Raw genomic sequence first — 18218 nt, forward strand, 5'->3', positions numbered from 1 at the left:
ACATTACTACATGATTCAAACACGAAAAAAACCCAGGATCTGGCCAACAAGTATGCGAAGAAGGTAAAATCATGAGCCAGATGCGAGCATAACCCAGACCTAACCCAGACCAAACCGGTGTTATCCTCTAAAATATTGATCGGAACCAGGTTTTATTGACTGCTTCAGTGTATTACCACATTACTACGTGATTCAAACACGAAAAAAACCCAGGATCTGGCCAACAAGTATGCGAAGAAGGCAAAATCATGAGCCAGATGCGGGCATAACCCAGACCTAACCCAGACCTAACCGGTGGTATCCTCTAAAATATTGATCGAAATCAGGTTTAATTGACTGCTTCAGTGTTTTACCACATTACTACATGATTCAAACACGAAAAAAACCCAGGATCTGGCCAACAAGTATGCGAAGAAGGCAAAATCATGAGCCAGATGCGGGCATAACCCAGACCTAACCCAGACCTAACCGGTGTTATCCTCTCAAATATTGATCGAAACCAGGTTTAATTGACTGCTTCTGCGTGTTACCACATTACTACATGATTCAAACACGAAAAAAACCCAGGATCTCGCCAACAAGTATGCGAAGAAGGCAAAATCATGAGCCAGATGGAGGCATAACCCAGACCTAACCCAGACCTAACCGGTGTTATCCTCTAAAATATTGTCCGAATCCAGGTTTCATTGACTGCCTCAGTGTGGTACAACATTACTACGTGATTCAAACACGGAAAAAATCCAGGATCTGGCCAACAAGTTTGCGAAAAAGGCGAAAGTATAAGCCAGATGCGCGCATATCCCAGACCTAACCCAGACCTAACCGGTGTTATCCTCTAAAATATTGATCGAAACCAGGTTTAATTGACTGCTTCTGTGTATTACCTCATTACAATGTGATTCAAACACGAAAAAAACCCAGGATCTGGCCAACAAGTATGCGAAGAAGGCAAAATCATGAGCCAGATGCGGGCATAACCCAGACCTAACCCAGACCTAACCGGTGTTATCCTCTAAAATATTGATCGAAACCAGGTTTTCTTGACTGCTTCAGTGTGTTGCCACATTACTACGTGATTCAAACACGAAAAAAACCCAGGATCTGGCCAACAAGTTTGCGAAAAAGGCGAAAGTATAAGCCAGATGCGCGCATATCCCAGACCTTACCCAGACCTAACCGGTGTTATCCTCTAAAATATTGATCGAAACCAGGTTTAATTGACTGCTTCAGTGTATTACCTCATTACAATGTGATTCAAACACGAAAAAAACCCAGGATCTGGCCAACAAGTATGCGAAGAAGGCAAAATCATGAGCCAGATGCGGGCATAACCCAGACCTAACCCAGACCTAACCGGTGTTATCCTCTAAAATAATGATCGAAACCAGGTTTAATTGACAGCTTCAGTGTGTTACCACATTACTACGTGATTCAAACACGAAAAAAACCCAGGATCTGGCCAACAAGTATGCGAAGAAGGCAAAATCATGAGCCAGATGCGGGCATATCCCGGACCTAACCCAGACCTAACCGGTGTTATCCTCTGAAATATTGATCGAAACCAGGTTTAATTGACTGCTTCAGTGTGGTACCACATTACTGCGTTATTCAAACCGGGGAAAAACCCAGGATCTAGCCAACAAGTTTGCGAAAAAGGCGAAAGTATAAGCCAGATGCGGGCATATCCAGGACCTATCCCAGACCTAACCGGTGTTATCCTCTAAAATATTGATCGAAACCAGGCTTAATTGACTGCTTCAGTGTGTTACCACATTACTACGTGATTCAAACACGAAAAAAACCCAGGATCTGGCCAACAAGTATGCGAAGAAGGCAAAATCATGAGCCAGATGCGGGCATAACCCAGACCTAACCCAGACCTAACCGGTGTTATCCTCTAAAATAATGATCGAAACCAGGTTTAATTGACTGCTTCAGTGTGTTACCACATTACTACGTGATTCAAACATGAAAAAAACCCAGTATCTGGCCAACAAGTATGCGAAGAAGGCAAAATCATGAGCCAGATGCGGGCATAACCCAGACCTAACCCAGACCTAACCGGTGTTATCCTCTAAAATATTGATCGAAACCAGGTTTAATTGGCAGCTTCAGTGTGTTACCACATTACTACGTGATTCAAACACGAAAAAAACCCAGGATCTGGCCAACAAGTATGCGAAGAAGGCAAAATCATGAGCCAGATGCGGGCATATCCCGGACCTAACCCAGACCTAACCGGTGTTATCCTCTGAAATATTGATCGAAACCAGGTTTAATTGACTGCTTCAGTGTGGTACCACATTACTGCGTTATTCAAACCGGAAAAAAACCCAGGATCTAGCCAACAAGTTTGCGAAAAAGGCGAAAGTATAAGCCAGATGCGGGCATATCCCGGACCTATCCCAGACCTAACCGGTGTTATCCTCTAAAATATTGATCGAAACCAGGTTTAATTGACAGCTTCAGTGTGTTACCACATTACTACGTGATTCAAACACGAAAAAAACCCAGGATCTGGCCAACAAGTATGCGAAGAAGGCAAAATCATGAGCCAGATGCGGGCATAACCCAGACCTAACCCAGACCAAACCGGTGTTATCCTCTAATATATTGATCGAAACCAGGTTTTATTGAGTGCTTCAGTGTATTACCACATTACTACGTGATTCAAACGCGAAAAAAACCCGGGATCTGGCCAACAAGTATGCGAAGAAGGCAAAATCATGAGCCAGATGCGGGCATAACTCAGACCTAACCCAGCCCTAACCGGTGTTATCCACTAAAATATTGATCGAAACCAGGTTTAATTGACTGCTTCAGTGTGGTACCACATTACTGCGTTATTCAAACCGGGGAAAAACCCAGGATCTAGCCAACAAGTTTGCGAAAATGGCGAAAGTATAAGCCAGATGCGGGCATATCCCGGACCTATCCCAGACCTAACCGGTGTTATCCTCTAAAATATTGATCGAAACCAGGCTTAATTGACTGCTTCAGTGTGTTACCACATTACTACGTGATTCAAACACGAAAAAAACCCAGGATCTGGCCAACAAGTATGCGAAGAAGGCAAAATCATGAGCCAGATGCGGGCATATCCCGGACCTAACCCAGACCTAACCGGTGTTATCCTCTAAAATAATGATCGAAACCAGGTTTAATTGACAGCTTCAGTGTGTTACCACATTACTACGTGATTCAAACACGAAAAAAACCCAGGATCTGGCCAACAAGTATGCGAAGAAGGCAAAATCATGAGCCAGATGCGGGCATATCCCGGACCTAACCCAGACCTAACCGGTGTTATCCTCTGAAATATTGATCGAAACCAGGTTTAATTGACTGCTTCAGTGTGGTACCACATTACTGCGTTATTCAAACCGGGGAAAAACCCAGGATCTAGCCAACAAGTTTGCGAAAATGGCGAAAGTATAAGCCAGATGCGGGCATATCCCGGACCTATCCCAGACCTAACCGGTGTTATCCTCTAAAATATTGATCGAAACCAGGCTTAATTGACTGCTTCAGTGTGTTACCACATTACTACGTGATTCAAACACGAAAAAAACCCAGGATCTGGCCAACAAGTATGCGAAGAAGGCAAAATCATGAGCCAGATGCGGGCATAACCCAGACCTAACCCAGACCTAACCGGTGTTATCCTCTAAAATAATGATCGAAACCAGGTTTAATTGACAGCTTCAGTGTGTTACCACATTACTACGTGATTCAAACACGAAAAAAACCCAGGATCTGGCCAACAAGTATGCGAAGAAGGCAAAATCATGAGCCAGATGCGGGCATATCCCAGACGAAACCCAGACCTAACCGGTGTTATCCTCTAAAATATTGATCGAAACCAGGTTTAATTGACTGCTTCAGTGTGTTACCACATTACTACGTGATTCAAACATGAAAAAAACCCAGGATCTGGCCAACAAGTATGCGAAGAAGGCAAAATCATGAGCCAGATGCGGGCATAACCCAGACCTAACCCAGACCTAACCGGTGTTATCCACTAAAATATTGATCGAAACCAGGTTTAATTGACAGCTTCAGTGTGTTACCACATTACTACGTGATTCAAACACGAAAAAAACCCAGGATCTGGCCAACAAGTATGCGAAGAAGGCAAAATCATGAGCCAGATGCGGGCATATCCCGGACCTAACCCAGACCTAACCGGTGTTATCCTCTGAAATATTGATCGAAACCAGGTTTAATTGACTGCTTCAGTGTGGTACCACATTACTGCGTTATTCAAACCGGAAAAAAACCCAGGATCTAGCCAACAAGTTTGCGAAAAAGGCGAAAGTATAAGCCAGATGCGGGCATATCCCGGACCTATCCCAGACCTAACCGGTGTTATCCTCTAAAATAATGATCGAAACCAGGTTTAATTGACAGCTTCAGTGTGTTACCACATTACTACGTGATTCAAACACGAAAAAAACCCAGGATCTGGCCAACAAGTATGCGAAGAAGGCAAAATCATGAGCCAGATGCGGGCATAACCCAGACCTAACCCAGACCAAACCGGTGTTATCCTCTAATATATTGATCGAAACCAGGTTTTATTGAGTGCTTCAGTGTATTACCACATTACTACGTGATTCAAACACGAAAAAAACCCAGGATCTGGCCAACAAGTATGCGAAGAAGGCAAAATCATGAGCCAGATGCAGGCATAACCCAGACCTAACCCAGACCTAACCGGTGTTATCCTCTAAAATATTGTCCGAATCCAGGTTTAATTGACTGCCTCAGTGTGGTACAACATTACTACGTGATTCAATCACGGAAAAAATCCAGGATCTGGCCAACAAGTTTGCGAAAAAGGCGAAAGTATAAGCCAGATGCGCGCATATCCCGGACCTAACCCAGACCTAACCGGTGTTATCCTCTAAAGTATTGATCGAAACCAGGTTTAATTGACTGCTTCAGTGTGTTACCACATTCCTACGTGATTCAAACACGAAAAAAACCCAGGATCTGACCAACAAGTATGCGAAGAAGGCGAAAGTATAAGCCAGATGCGCGCATATCCCAGACCTAACCCAGACCTAACCGGTGTTATCCTCTGAAATATTGATCGAAACCAGGTTTAATTGACTGCTTCAGTGTGTTACCACATTACTACGTGATTCAAACACGAAAAAAACCCAGGATCTGGCCAACAAGTATGCGAAGAATGTAAAATCATGAGCCAGATGCGAGCATAACCCAGACCTAACCCAGACCAAACCGGTGTTATCCTCTAAAATATTGATCGAAACCAGGTTTCATTGACTGCTTCAGTGAATTACCACATTACTACGTGATTCAAACACGAAAAAAATCCAGGATCTGGCCAACAAGTATGCGAAGAAGGCAAAATCATGAGCCAGATGCGGGCATAACCCAGACCTAACCCAGACCTAACCGGTGGTATCCTCTAAAATATTGATCGAAACCAGGTTTAATTGACTGCTTCAGTGTTTTACCACATTACTACATGATTCAAACACGAAAAAAACCCAGGATCTGGCCAACAAGTATGCGAAGAAGGCAAAATCATGAGCCAGATGCGGGCATAACCCAGACCTAACCCAGACCTAACCGGTGTTATCCTCTAAAATATTGATCGAAACCAGGTTTAATTGACTGCTTCAGTGTGTTACCACATTACTACATGATACAAACACGAAAAAAAACCCAGGATCTGGCCAACAAGTATGCGAAGAAGGCAAAATCATGAGCCAGATGCGGGCATAACCCAGACCTAACCCAGACCTAACCGGTGTTATCCTCTAAAATAATGTCCGAATCCAGGTTTAATGGACTGCCTCAGTGTGGTACAACATTACTACGTGATTCAAACACGGAAAAAATCCAGGATCTGGCCAACAAGTTTGCGAAAAAGGCGAAAGTATAAGCCAGATGCGCGCATATCCCAGACCTAACCCAGACCTAACCGGTGTTATCCTCTAAAATATTGATCGAAACCAGGTTTAATTGACTGCTTCAGTGTATTACCTCATTACAATGTGATTCAAACACGAAAAAAACCCAGGATCTGGCCAACAAGTATGCGAAGAAGGCAAAATCATGAGCCAGATGCGGGCATAACCCAGACCTAACCCAGACCTAACCGGTGTTATCCTCTAAAATATTGATCGAAACCAGGTTTTCTTGACTGCTTCAGTGTGTTGCCACATTACTACGTGATTCAAACACGAAAAAAACCCAGGATCTGGCCAACAAGATTGCGAAAAAGGCGAAAGTATAAGCCAGATGCGGGCATATCCCGGACCTATCCCAAACCTAACCGGTGTTATCCTCTAAAATATTGATCGAAACCAGGTTTAATTGACTGCTTCAGTGTGTTACCACATTACTACGTGATTCAAACACGAAAAAAACCCAGGATCTGGCCAACAAGTATGCGAAGAAGGCAAAATCATGAGCCAGATGCGGGCATAACCCAGACCTAACCCAGACCTAACCGGTGTTATCCTCTAAAATAATGATCGAAACCAGGTTTAATTGACAGCTTCAGTGTGTTACCACATTACTACGTGATTCAAACACGAAAAAAACCCAGGATATGGCCAACAAGTATGCGAAGAAGGCAAAATCATGAGCCAGATGCGGGCATATCCCGGACCTAACCCAGACCTAACCGGTGTTATCCTCTGAAATATTGATCGAAACCAGGTTTAATTGACTGCTTCAGTGTGGTACCACATTACTGCGTTATTCAAACCGGGGAAAAACCCAGGATCTAGCCAACAAGTTTGCGAAAAAGGCGAAAGTATAAGCCAGATGCGGGCATATCCCGGACCTATCCCAGACCTAACCGGTGTTATCCTCTAAAATATTGATCGAAACCAGGTTTAATTGACTGCTTCAGTGTGTTACCACATTACTACGTGATTCAAACACGGAAAATACCCAGGATCTGGCCAACAAGTTTGCGAAAAAGGCGAAAGTATAAGCCAGATGCGCGCATATCCCAGACCTAACCCAGACCTAACCGGTGTTATCCTCTAAAATATTGATCGAAACCAGGTTTAATTGACAGCTTCAGTGTGTTACCACATTACTACGTGATTCAAACACGAAAAAAACCCAGGATCTGGCCAACAAGTATGCGAAGAAGGCAAAATCATGAGCCAGATGCGGGCATAACCCAGACCTAACCCATACCTAACCGGTGTTATCCTCTAAAATATTGATCGAAACCAGGTTTTCTTGACTGCTTCAGTGTGTTGCCACATTACTACGTGATTCAAACACGAAAAAAACCCAGGATCTGGCCAACAAGTTTGCGAAAAAGGCGAAAGTATGAGCCAGATGCGGGCATATCCCGGACCTATCCCAAACCTAACCGGTGTTATCCTCTAAAATATTGATCGAAACCAGGTTTAATTGACTGCTTCAGTGTGTTACCACGTTACTACGTGATTCAAACACGAAAAAAACCCAGGATCTGGCCAACAAGTATGCGAAGAAGGCAAAATCATGAGCCAGATGCGGGCATAACCCAGACCTAACCCAGACCTAACTGGTGTTATCCTCTAAAATAATGATCGAAACCAGGTTTAATTGACAGCTTCAGTGTGTTACCACATTACTACGTGATTCAAACACGAAAAAAACCCAGGATCTGGCCAACAAGTATGCGACGAAGGCAAAATCATGAGCCAGGTGCGGGCATATCCCGGACCTAACCCAGACCTAACCGGTGTTATCCTCTGAAATATTGATCGAAACCAGGTTTAATTGACTGCTTCAGTGTGGTACCACATTACTGCGTTATTCAAACCGGGGAAAAACCCAGGATCTAGCCAACAAGTTTGCGAAAAAGGCGAAAGTATAAGCCAGATGCGGGCATATCCCGGACCTATCCCAGACCTAACCGGTGTTATCCTCTAAAATATTGATCGAAACCAGGTTTAATTGACTGCTTCAGTGTGTTACCACATTACTACGTGATTCAAACACGGAAAATACCCAGGATCTGGCCAACAAGCTTGCGAAAAAGGCGAAAGTATAAGCCAGATGCGCGCAAATCCCAGACCTAACCCAGACCTAACCGGTGTTATCCTCTAAAATATTGATCGAAACCAGGTTTAATTGACAGCTTCAGTGTGTTACCACATTACTACGTGCTTCAAACACGACAAAAACCCAGGATCTGACCAACAAGTATGCGAACAAGGCAAAATCATGAGCCAGATGCGGGCATATCCCAGACGAAACCCAGACCTAACCGGTGTTATCCTCTAAAATATTGATCGAAACCAGGTTTAATTGACTGCTTCAGTGTGTTACCACATTACTACGTGATTCAAACATGAAAAAAACCCAGGATCTGACCAACAAGTATGCGAAGAAGGCAAAATCATGAGCCAGATGCGGGCATATCCCGGACCTAACCCAGACCTAACCGGTGTTATCCTCTGAAATATTGATCGAAACCAGGTTTAATTGACTGCTTCAGTGTGGTACCACATTACTGCGTTATTCAAACCGGAAAAAAACCCAGGATCTAGCCAACAAGTTTGCGAAAAAGGCGAAAGTATAAGCCAGATGCGGGCATATCCCGGACCTATCCCAGACCTAACCGGTGTTATCCTCTAAAATATTGATCGAAACCAGGTTTAATTGACAGCTTCAGTGTGTTACCACATTACTACGTGATTCAAACACGAAAAAAACCCAGGATCTGGCCAACAAGTATGCGAAGAAGGCAAAATCATGAGCCAGATGCGGGCATATCCCGGACCTAACCCAGACCTAACCGGTGTTATCCTCTGAAATATTGATCGAAACCAGGTTTAATTGACTGCTTCAGTGTGGTACCATATTACTGCGTTATTCAAACCGGGGAAAAACCCAGGATCTAGCCAACAAGTTTGCGAAAAAGGCGAAAGTATAAGCCAGATGCGGGCATATCCCGGACCTATCCCAGACCTAACCGGTGTTATCCTCTGAAATATTGATCGAAACCAGGTGTAATTGACTGCTTCAGTGTGTTACCACATTACTACGTGATTCAAACACGAAAAAACCCCAGGATCTGACCAACAAGTATGCGAAGAAGGCAAAATCATGAGCCAGATGCGGGCATAACCCAGACCTAACCCAGACCTAACCGCTGTTATCCCCTAAAATATTGATCGAAACCAGGTTTTATTGACTGCTTCAGTGTATTACCACATTACTACGTGATTCAAACACGAAAAAGCCCAGGATCTGGCCAACAAGTATGCGAAGAAGGCAAAATCATGAGCCAGATGCGGGCAAAACCCAGACCTAACCCAGACCTAACCGGTGTTATCCTCTGAAATATTGATCGAAACCAGGTTTAATTGACTGCTTCAGTGTGTTACCACATTACTACATGATTCAAACACGAAAAAAACCCAGGATCTGGCCAACAAGTATGCGAAGAAGGCAAAATCATGAGCCAGATGCAGGCATAACCCAGACCTAACCCAGACCTAACCGGTGTTATCCTCTAAAATATTGTCCGAATCCAGGTTTAATTGACAGCCTCAGTGTGGTACAACATTACTACCTGATTCAAACACGGAAAAAATCCAGGATCTGGCCAACAAGTTTGCGAAAAAGGCGAAAGTATAAGCCAGATGCGCGCATATCCCGGACATAACCCAGACCTAACCGGTGTTATCCTCTAAAATATTGATCGAAACCAGGTTTAATTGACTGCTTCAGTGTGTTACCACATTCCTACGTGATTCAAACACGAAAAAAACCCAGGATCTGACCAACAAGTATGCGAAGAAGGCGAAAGTATAAGCCAGATGCGCGCATATCCCAGACCTAACCCAGACCTAACCGGTGTTATCCTCTGAAATATTGATCGAAACCAGGTTTAATTGACTGCTTCAGTGTGTTACCACAATACTACGTGATTCAAACACGAAAAAAACCCAGGATCTGGCCAATAAGTATGCGAAGAAGGTAAAATCATGAGCCAGATGCGAGCATAACCCAGACCTAACCCAGACCAAACCGGTGTTATCCTCTAAAATATTGATCGAAACCAGGTTTTATTGACTGCTTCAGTGTATTACCACATTACTACGTGATTCAAACACGAAAAAAACCCAGGATCTGGCCAACAAGTATGCGAAGAAGGCAAAATCATGAGCCAGATGCGGGCATAACCCAGACCTAACCCAGACCTAACCGGTGGTATCCTCTAAAATATTGATCGAAACCAGGTTTAATTGACTGCTTCAGTGTTTTACCACATTACTACATGATTCAAACACGAAAAAAACCCAGGATCTGGCCAACAAGTATGCGAAGAAGGCAAAATCATGAGCCAGATGCGGGCATAACCCAGACCTAACCCAGACCTAACCGGTGTTATCCTCTAAAATATTGATCGAAACCAGGTTTAATTGACTGCTTCAGTGTGTTACCACATTACTACATGATACAAACACGAAAAAAACCCAGGATCTGGCCAACAAGTATGCGAAGAAGGCAAAATCATGAGCCAGATGCGGGCATAACCCAGACCTAACCCAGACCTAACCGGTGTTATCCCCTAAAATATTGATCGAAACCAGGTTTTATTGACTGCTTCAGTGTATTACCACATTACTACGTGATTCAAACACGAAAAAAACCCAGGATCTGGCCAACAAGTATGCGAAGAAGGCAAAATCATGAGCCAGATGCGGGCAAAACCCAGACCTAACCCAGACCTAACCGGTGTTATCCTCTGAAATATTGATCGAAACCAGGTTTAATTGACTGCTTCAGTGTGTTACCACATTACTACATGATTCAAACACGAAAAAAACCCAGGATCTGGCCAACAAGTATGCGAAGAAGGCAAAATCATGAGCCAGATGCGGGCATAACCCAGACCTAACCCAGACCTAACCGGTGTTATCCTCTGAAATATTGATCGAAACCAGGTTTTATTGACTGCTTCAGTGTGTTACCACATTACTACGTGATTTAAACACGGAAAGTACCCGGGATCTGGCCAACAAGTTTGCGAAAAAGGCGAAAGTATAAGCCAGATGCGCGCAAATCCCAGACCTAACCCAGACCTAACCGGTGTTATCCTCTAAAATATTGATCGAAACCAGGTTTAATTGACAGCTTCAGTGTGTTACCACATTACTACGTGATTCAAACACGAAAAAAACCCAGGATCTGGCCAACAAGTATGCGAAGAAGGCAAAATCATGAGCTAGATGCGGGCATAACCCAGACCTAACCCAGACCTAACCGGTGTTATCCTCTAAAATATTGATCGAAACCAGGTTTAATTGACAGCTTCAGTGTGTTACCACATTACTACGTGATTCAAACACGAAAAAAACTCAGGATCTGGCCAACAAGTATGCGAAGAAGGCAAAATCATGAGCCAGATGCGGGCATAACCCAGACCTAACCCAGACCTAACCGGCGTTATCCTCTAAAATATTGATCGAAACCAGGTTTAATTGACTGCTTCAGTGTGTTACCACATTACTACATGATTCAAACACGGAAAAAACCCAGGATCTGGCCAACAAGTATGCGAAGAAGGCAAAATCATGAGCCAGATGCGGGCATATCCCGGACCTATCCCAGACCTAACCAGTGTTATCCTCTAAAATATTGATCGAAACCAGGTTTAATTGACTGCTTCAGTGTGTTACCACATTACTACGTGATTCAAACACGATAAAACCCCAGGATCTGGCCAACAAGTATGCGAAGAAGGCAAAATCATGAGCCAGATGCGGGCATAACCCAGACCTAACCCAGACCTAACCGGTGTTATCCTCTAAAATATTGATCGAAACCAGGTTTAATTGACAGCTTCAGTGTGTTACCACATTACTACGTGATTCAAACACGAAAGAAACTCAGGATCTGGCCAACAAGTATGCGAAGAAGGCAAAATCATGAGCCAGATGCGGGCATAACCCAGACCTAACCCAGACCTAACCGGTGTTATCCTCTAAAATATTGATCGAAACCAGGTTTTCTTGACTGCTTCAGTGTGTTGCCACATTACTACGTGATTCAAACACGAAAAAAACCCAGGATCTGGCCAACAAGTTTGCGAAAAAGGCGAAAGTATAAGCCAGATGCGGGCATATCCCGGACCTATCCCAAACCTAACCGGTGTTATCCTCTAAAATATTGATCGAAACCAGGTTTAATTGACTGCTTCAGTGTGTTACCACATTACTACGTGATTCAAACACGAAAAAAACCCAGGATCTGGCCAACAAGTATGCGAAGAAGGCAAAATCATGAGCCAGATGCGGGCATAACCCAGACCTAACCCAGACCTAACCGGTGTTATCCTCTAAAATAATGATCGAAACCAGGTTTAATTGACAGCTTCAGTGTGTTACCACATTACTACGTGATTCAAACACGAAAAAAACCCAGGATATGGCCAACAAGTATGCGAAGAAGGCAAAATAATGAGCCAGATGCGGGCATATCCCGGACCTAACCCAGACCTAACCGGTGTTATCCTATGAAATATTGATCGAAACCAGGTTTAATTGACTGCTTCAGTGTGGTACCACATTACTGCGTTATTCAAACCGGGGAAAAACCCAGGATCTAGCCAACAAGTTTGCGAAAAAGGCGAAAGTATAAGCCAGATGCGGGCATATCCCGGACCTATCCCAGACCTAACCGGTGTTATCCTCTAAAATATTGATCGAAACCAGGTTTAATTGACTGCTTCAGTGTGTTACCACATTACTACGTGATTCAAACACGGAAAATACCCAGGATCTGGCCAACAAGTTTGCGAAAAAGGCGAAAGTATAAGCCAGATGCGCGCATATCCCAGACCTAACCCAGACCTAACCGGTGTTATCCTCTAAAGTATTGATCGAAACCAGGTTTAATTGACAGCTTCAGTGTGTTACCACATTACTACGTGATTCAAACACGAAAAAAACCCAGGATCTGGCCAACAAGTATGCGAAGAAGGCAAAATCATGAGCCAGATGCGGGCATAACCCAGACCTAACCCAGACCTAACCGGTGTTATCCTCTAAAATATTGATCGAAACCAGGTTTTCTTGACTGCTTCAGTGTGTTGCCTCATTACTACGTGATTCAAACACGAAAAAAACCCAGGATCTGGCCAACAAGTTTGCGAAAAAGGCGAAAGTATGAGCCAGATGCGGGCATATCCCGGACCTATCCCAAACCTAACCGGTGTTATCCTCTAAAATATTGATCGAAACCAGGTTTAATTGACTGCTTCAGTGTGTTACCACATTACTACGTGATTCAAACACGAAAAAAACCCAGGATCTGGCCAACAAGTATGCGAAGAAGGCAAAATCATGAGCCAGATGCGGGCATAACCCAGACCTAACCCAGACCTAACTGGTGTTATCCTCTAAAATAATGATCGAAACCAGGTTTAATTGACAGCTTCAGTGTGTTACCACATTACTACGTGATTCAAACACGAAAAAAACCCAGGATCTGGCCAACAAGTATGCGACGAAGGCAAAATCATGAGCCAGGTGCGGGCATATCCCGGACCTAACCCAGACCTAACCGGTGTTATCCTCTGAAATATTGATCGAAACCAGGTTTAATTGACTGCTTCAGTGTGGTACCACATTACTGCGTTATTCAAACCGGGGAAAAACCCAGGATCTAGCCAACAAGTTTGCGAAAAAGGCGAAAGTATAAGCCAGATGCGGGCATATCCCGGACCTATCCCAGACCTAACCGGTGTTATCCTCTAAAATATTGATCGAAACCAGGTTTAATTGACTGCTTCAGTGTGTTACCACATTACTACGTGATTCAAACACGGAAAATACCCAGGATCTGGCCAACAAGCTTGCGAAAAAGGCGAAAGTATAAGCCAGATGCGCGCAAATCCCAGACCTAACCCAGACCTAACCGGTGTTATCCTCTAAAATATTGATCGAAACCAGGTTTAATTGACAGCTTCAGTGTGTTACCACATTACTACGTGATTCAAACACGACAAAAACCCAGGATCTGACCAACAAGTATGCGAACAAGGCAAAATCATGAGCCAGATGCGGGCATATCCCAGACGAAACCCAGACCTAACCGGTGTTATCCTCTAAAATATTGATCGAAACCAGGTTTAATTGACTGCTTCAGTGTGTTACCACATTACTACGTGATTCAAACATGAAAAAAACCCAGGATCTGGCCAACAAGTATGCGAAGAAGGCAAAATCATGAGCCAGATGCGGGCATATCCCGGACCTAACCCAGACCTAACCGGTGTTATCCTCTGAAATATTGATCGAAACCAGGTTTAATTGACTGCTTCAGTGTGGTACCACATTACTGCGTTATTCAAACCGGAAAAAAACCCTGGATCTAGCCAACAAGTTTGCGAAAAAGGCGAAAGTATAAGCCAGATGCGGGCATATCCCGGACCTATCCCAGACCTAACCGGTGTTATCCTCTAAAATATTGATCGAAACCAGGTTTAATTGACAGCTTCAGTGTGTTACCACATTACTACGTGATTCAAACACGAAAAAAACCCAGGATCTGGCCAACAAGTATGCGAAGAAGGCAAAATCATGAGCCAGATGCGGGCATATCCCGGACCTAACCCAGACCTAACCGGTGTTATCCTCTGAAATATTGATCGAAACCAGGTTTAATTGACTGCTTCAGTGTGGTACCATATTACTGCGTTATTCAAACCTGGGAAAAACCCAGGATCTAGCCAACAAGTTTGCGAAAAAGGCGAAAGTATAAGCCAGATGCGGGCATATCCCGGACCTATCCCAGACCTAACCGGTGTTATCCTCTGAAATATTGATCGAAACCAGGTGTAATTGACTGCTTCAGTGTGTTACCACATTACTACGTGATTCAAACACGAAAAAACCCCAGGATCTGACCAACAAGTATGCGAAGAAGGCAAAATCATGAGCCAGATGCGGGCATAACCCAGACCTAACCCAGACCTAACCGCTGTTATCCCCTAAAATATTGATCGAAACCAGGTTTTATTGACTGCTTCAGTGTATTACCACATTACTACGTGATTCAAACACGAAAAAGCCCAGGATCTGGCCAACAAGTATGCGAAGAAGGCAAAATCATGAGCCAGATGCGGGCAAAACCCAGACCTAACCCAGACCTAACCGGTGTTATCCTCTGAAATTTTGATCGAAACCAGGTTTAATTGACTGCTTCAGTGTGTTACCACATTACTACATGATTCAAACACGAAAAAAACCCAGGATCTGGCCAACAAGTATGCGAAGAAGGCAAAATCATGAGCCAGATGCAGGCATAACCCAGACCTAACCCAGACCTAACCGGTGTTATCCTCTAAAATATTGTCCGAATCCAGGTTTAATTGACTGCCTCAGTGTGGTACAACATTACTACCTGATTCAAACACGGAAAAAATCCAGGATCTGGCCAACAAGTTTGCGAAAAAGGCGAAAGTATAAGCCAGATGCGCGCATATCCCGGACCTAACCCAGACCTAACCGGTGTTATCCTCTAAAATATTGATCGAAACCAGGTTTAATTGACTGCTTCAGTGTGTTACCACATTCCTACGTGATTCAAACACGAAAAAAACCCAGGATCTGACCAACAAGTATGCGAAGAAGGCGAAAGTATAAGCCAGATGCGCGCATATCCCAGACCTAACCCAGACCTAACCGGTGTTATCCTCTGAAATATTGATCGAAACCAGGTTTAATTGACTGCTTCAGTGTGTTACCACAATACTACGTGATTCAAACACGAAAAAAACCCAGGATCTGGCCAATAAGTATGCGAAGAAGGTAAAATCATGAGCCAGATGCGAGCATAACCCAGACCTAACCCAGACCAAACCGGTGTTATCCTCTAAAATATTGATCGAAACCAGGTTTTATTGACTGCTTCAGTGTATTACCACATTACTACGTGATTCAAACACGAAAAAAACCCAGGATCTGGCCAACAAGTTTGCGAAGAAGGCAAAATCATGAGCCAGATGCGGGCATAACCCAGACCTAACCCAGACCTAACCGGTGGTATCCTCTAAAATATTGATCGAAACCAGGTTTAATTGACTGCTTCAGTGTTTTACCACATTACTACATGATTCAAACACGAAAAAAACCCAGGATCTGGCCAACAAGTATGCGAAGAAGGCAAAATCATGAGCCAGATGCGGGCATAACCCAGACCTAACCCAGACCTAACCGGTGTTATCCTCTAAAATATTGATCGAAACCAGGTTTAATTGACTGCTTCAGTGTGTTACCACATTACTACATGATACAAACACGAAAAAAACCCAGGATCTGGCCAACAAGTATGCGAAGAAGGCAAAATCATGAGCCAGATGCGGGCATAACCCAGACCAAACCCAGACCTAACCGGTGTTATCCCCTAAAATATTGATCGAAACCAGGTTTTATTGACTGCTTCAGTGTATTACCACATTACTACGTGATTCAAACACGAAAAAAACCCAGGATCTGGCCAACAAGTATGCGAAGAAGGCAAAATCATGAGCCAGATGCGGGCAAAACCCAGACCTAACCCAGACCTAACCGGTGTTATCCTCTGAAATATTGATCGAAACCAGGTTTAATTGACTGCTTCAGTGTGTTACCACATTACTACATGATTCAAACACGAAAAAAACCCAGGATCTGGCCAACAAGTATGCGAAGAAGGCAAAATCATGAGCCAGATGCGGGCATAACCCAGACCTAACCCAGACCTAACCGGTGTTATCCTCTGAAATATTGATCGAAACCAGGTTTTATTGACTGCTTCAGTGTGTTACCACATTACTACGTGATTTAAACACGGAAAGTACCCGGGATCTGGCCAACAAGTTTGCGAAAAAGGCGAAAGTATAAGCCAGATGCGCGCAAATCCCAGACCTAACCCAGACCTAACCGGCGTTATCCTCTAAAATATTGATCGAAACCAGGTTTAATTGACAGCTTCAGTGTGTTACCACATTACTACGTGATTTAAACACGAAAAAAACCCAGGATCTGGCCAACAAGTATGCGAAGAAGGCAAAATCATGAGCTAGATGCGGGCATAACCCAGACCTAACCCAGACCTAACCGGTGTTATCCTCTAAAATATTGATCGAAACCAGGTTTAATTGACAGCTTCAGTGTGTTACCACATTACTACGTGATTCAAACACGAAAAAAACTCAGGATCTGGCCAACAAGTATGCGAAGAAGGCAAAATCATGAGCCAGATGCGGGCATATCCCGGACCTATCCCAGACCTAACCAGTGTTATCCTCTAAAATATTGATCAAAACCAGGTTTAGTTGACTGCTTCAGTGTGTTACCACATTCGTACGTGATTCAAACACGAAAAAAACCCAGGATATGACCAACAAGTATGCGAAGAAGGCGAAAGTATAAGCCAGATGCGCGCATTTCCCAGACCTAACCCAGACCTAACCGGCGTTATCCTCTAAAATATTGATCGAAACCAGGTTTAATTGACTGCTTCAGTGTGTTACCACATTACTACGTGATTCAAACACGAAAAAAACCCAGGATCTGGCCAACAAGTATGCGAAGAAGGCAAAATCATGAGCCAGATGCGGACATATACCGGTCCTATCCCAGACCTAACCAGTGTTATCCTCTAAAATATTGATCGAAACCAGGTTTAATTGACTGCTTCAGTGTGTTACCACATTACTACGTGATTCAAACACGAAAAAACCCCAGGATCTGGCCAACAAGTAGGCGAAGAAGGCAAAATCATGAGCCAGATGCGGGCATAACCCAGACCTAACCCAGACCTAACCGGTGTTATCCTCTAAAATATTGATCGAAACCAGGTTTTATTGACTGCTTCAGTGTATTACCACATTACTACGTGATTCAAACACGAAAAAAACCCAGGATCTGGCAAACAAGTATGCGAAGAAGGCAAAATCATGAGCCAGATGCGGGCATAACCCAGACCTAACCCAGACCTAACCGGTGTTATCCTCTGAAATATTGATCGAAACCAGGTTTAATTGACTGCTTCAGTGTTTTACCACATTACTACGTGATTCAAACACGGAAAATACCCAGGATCTGGCCAACAAGTTTGCGAAAATGGCGAAAGTATAAGCCAGATGCGCGCAAATCCCAGACCTAACCCAGACCTAACCGGTGTTATCCTCTAAAATATTGATCGAAACCAGGTTTAATTGACAGCTT

Source organism: Colletes latitarsis, chromosome 1 (assembly GCF_051014445.1).
Source record: "Colletes latitarsis isolate SP2378_abdomen chromosome 1, iyColLati1, whole genome shotgun sequence".
Lineage (NCBI taxonomy): Eukaryota > Metazoa > Arthropoda > Insecta > Hymenoptera > Colletidae > Colletes > Colletes latitarsis.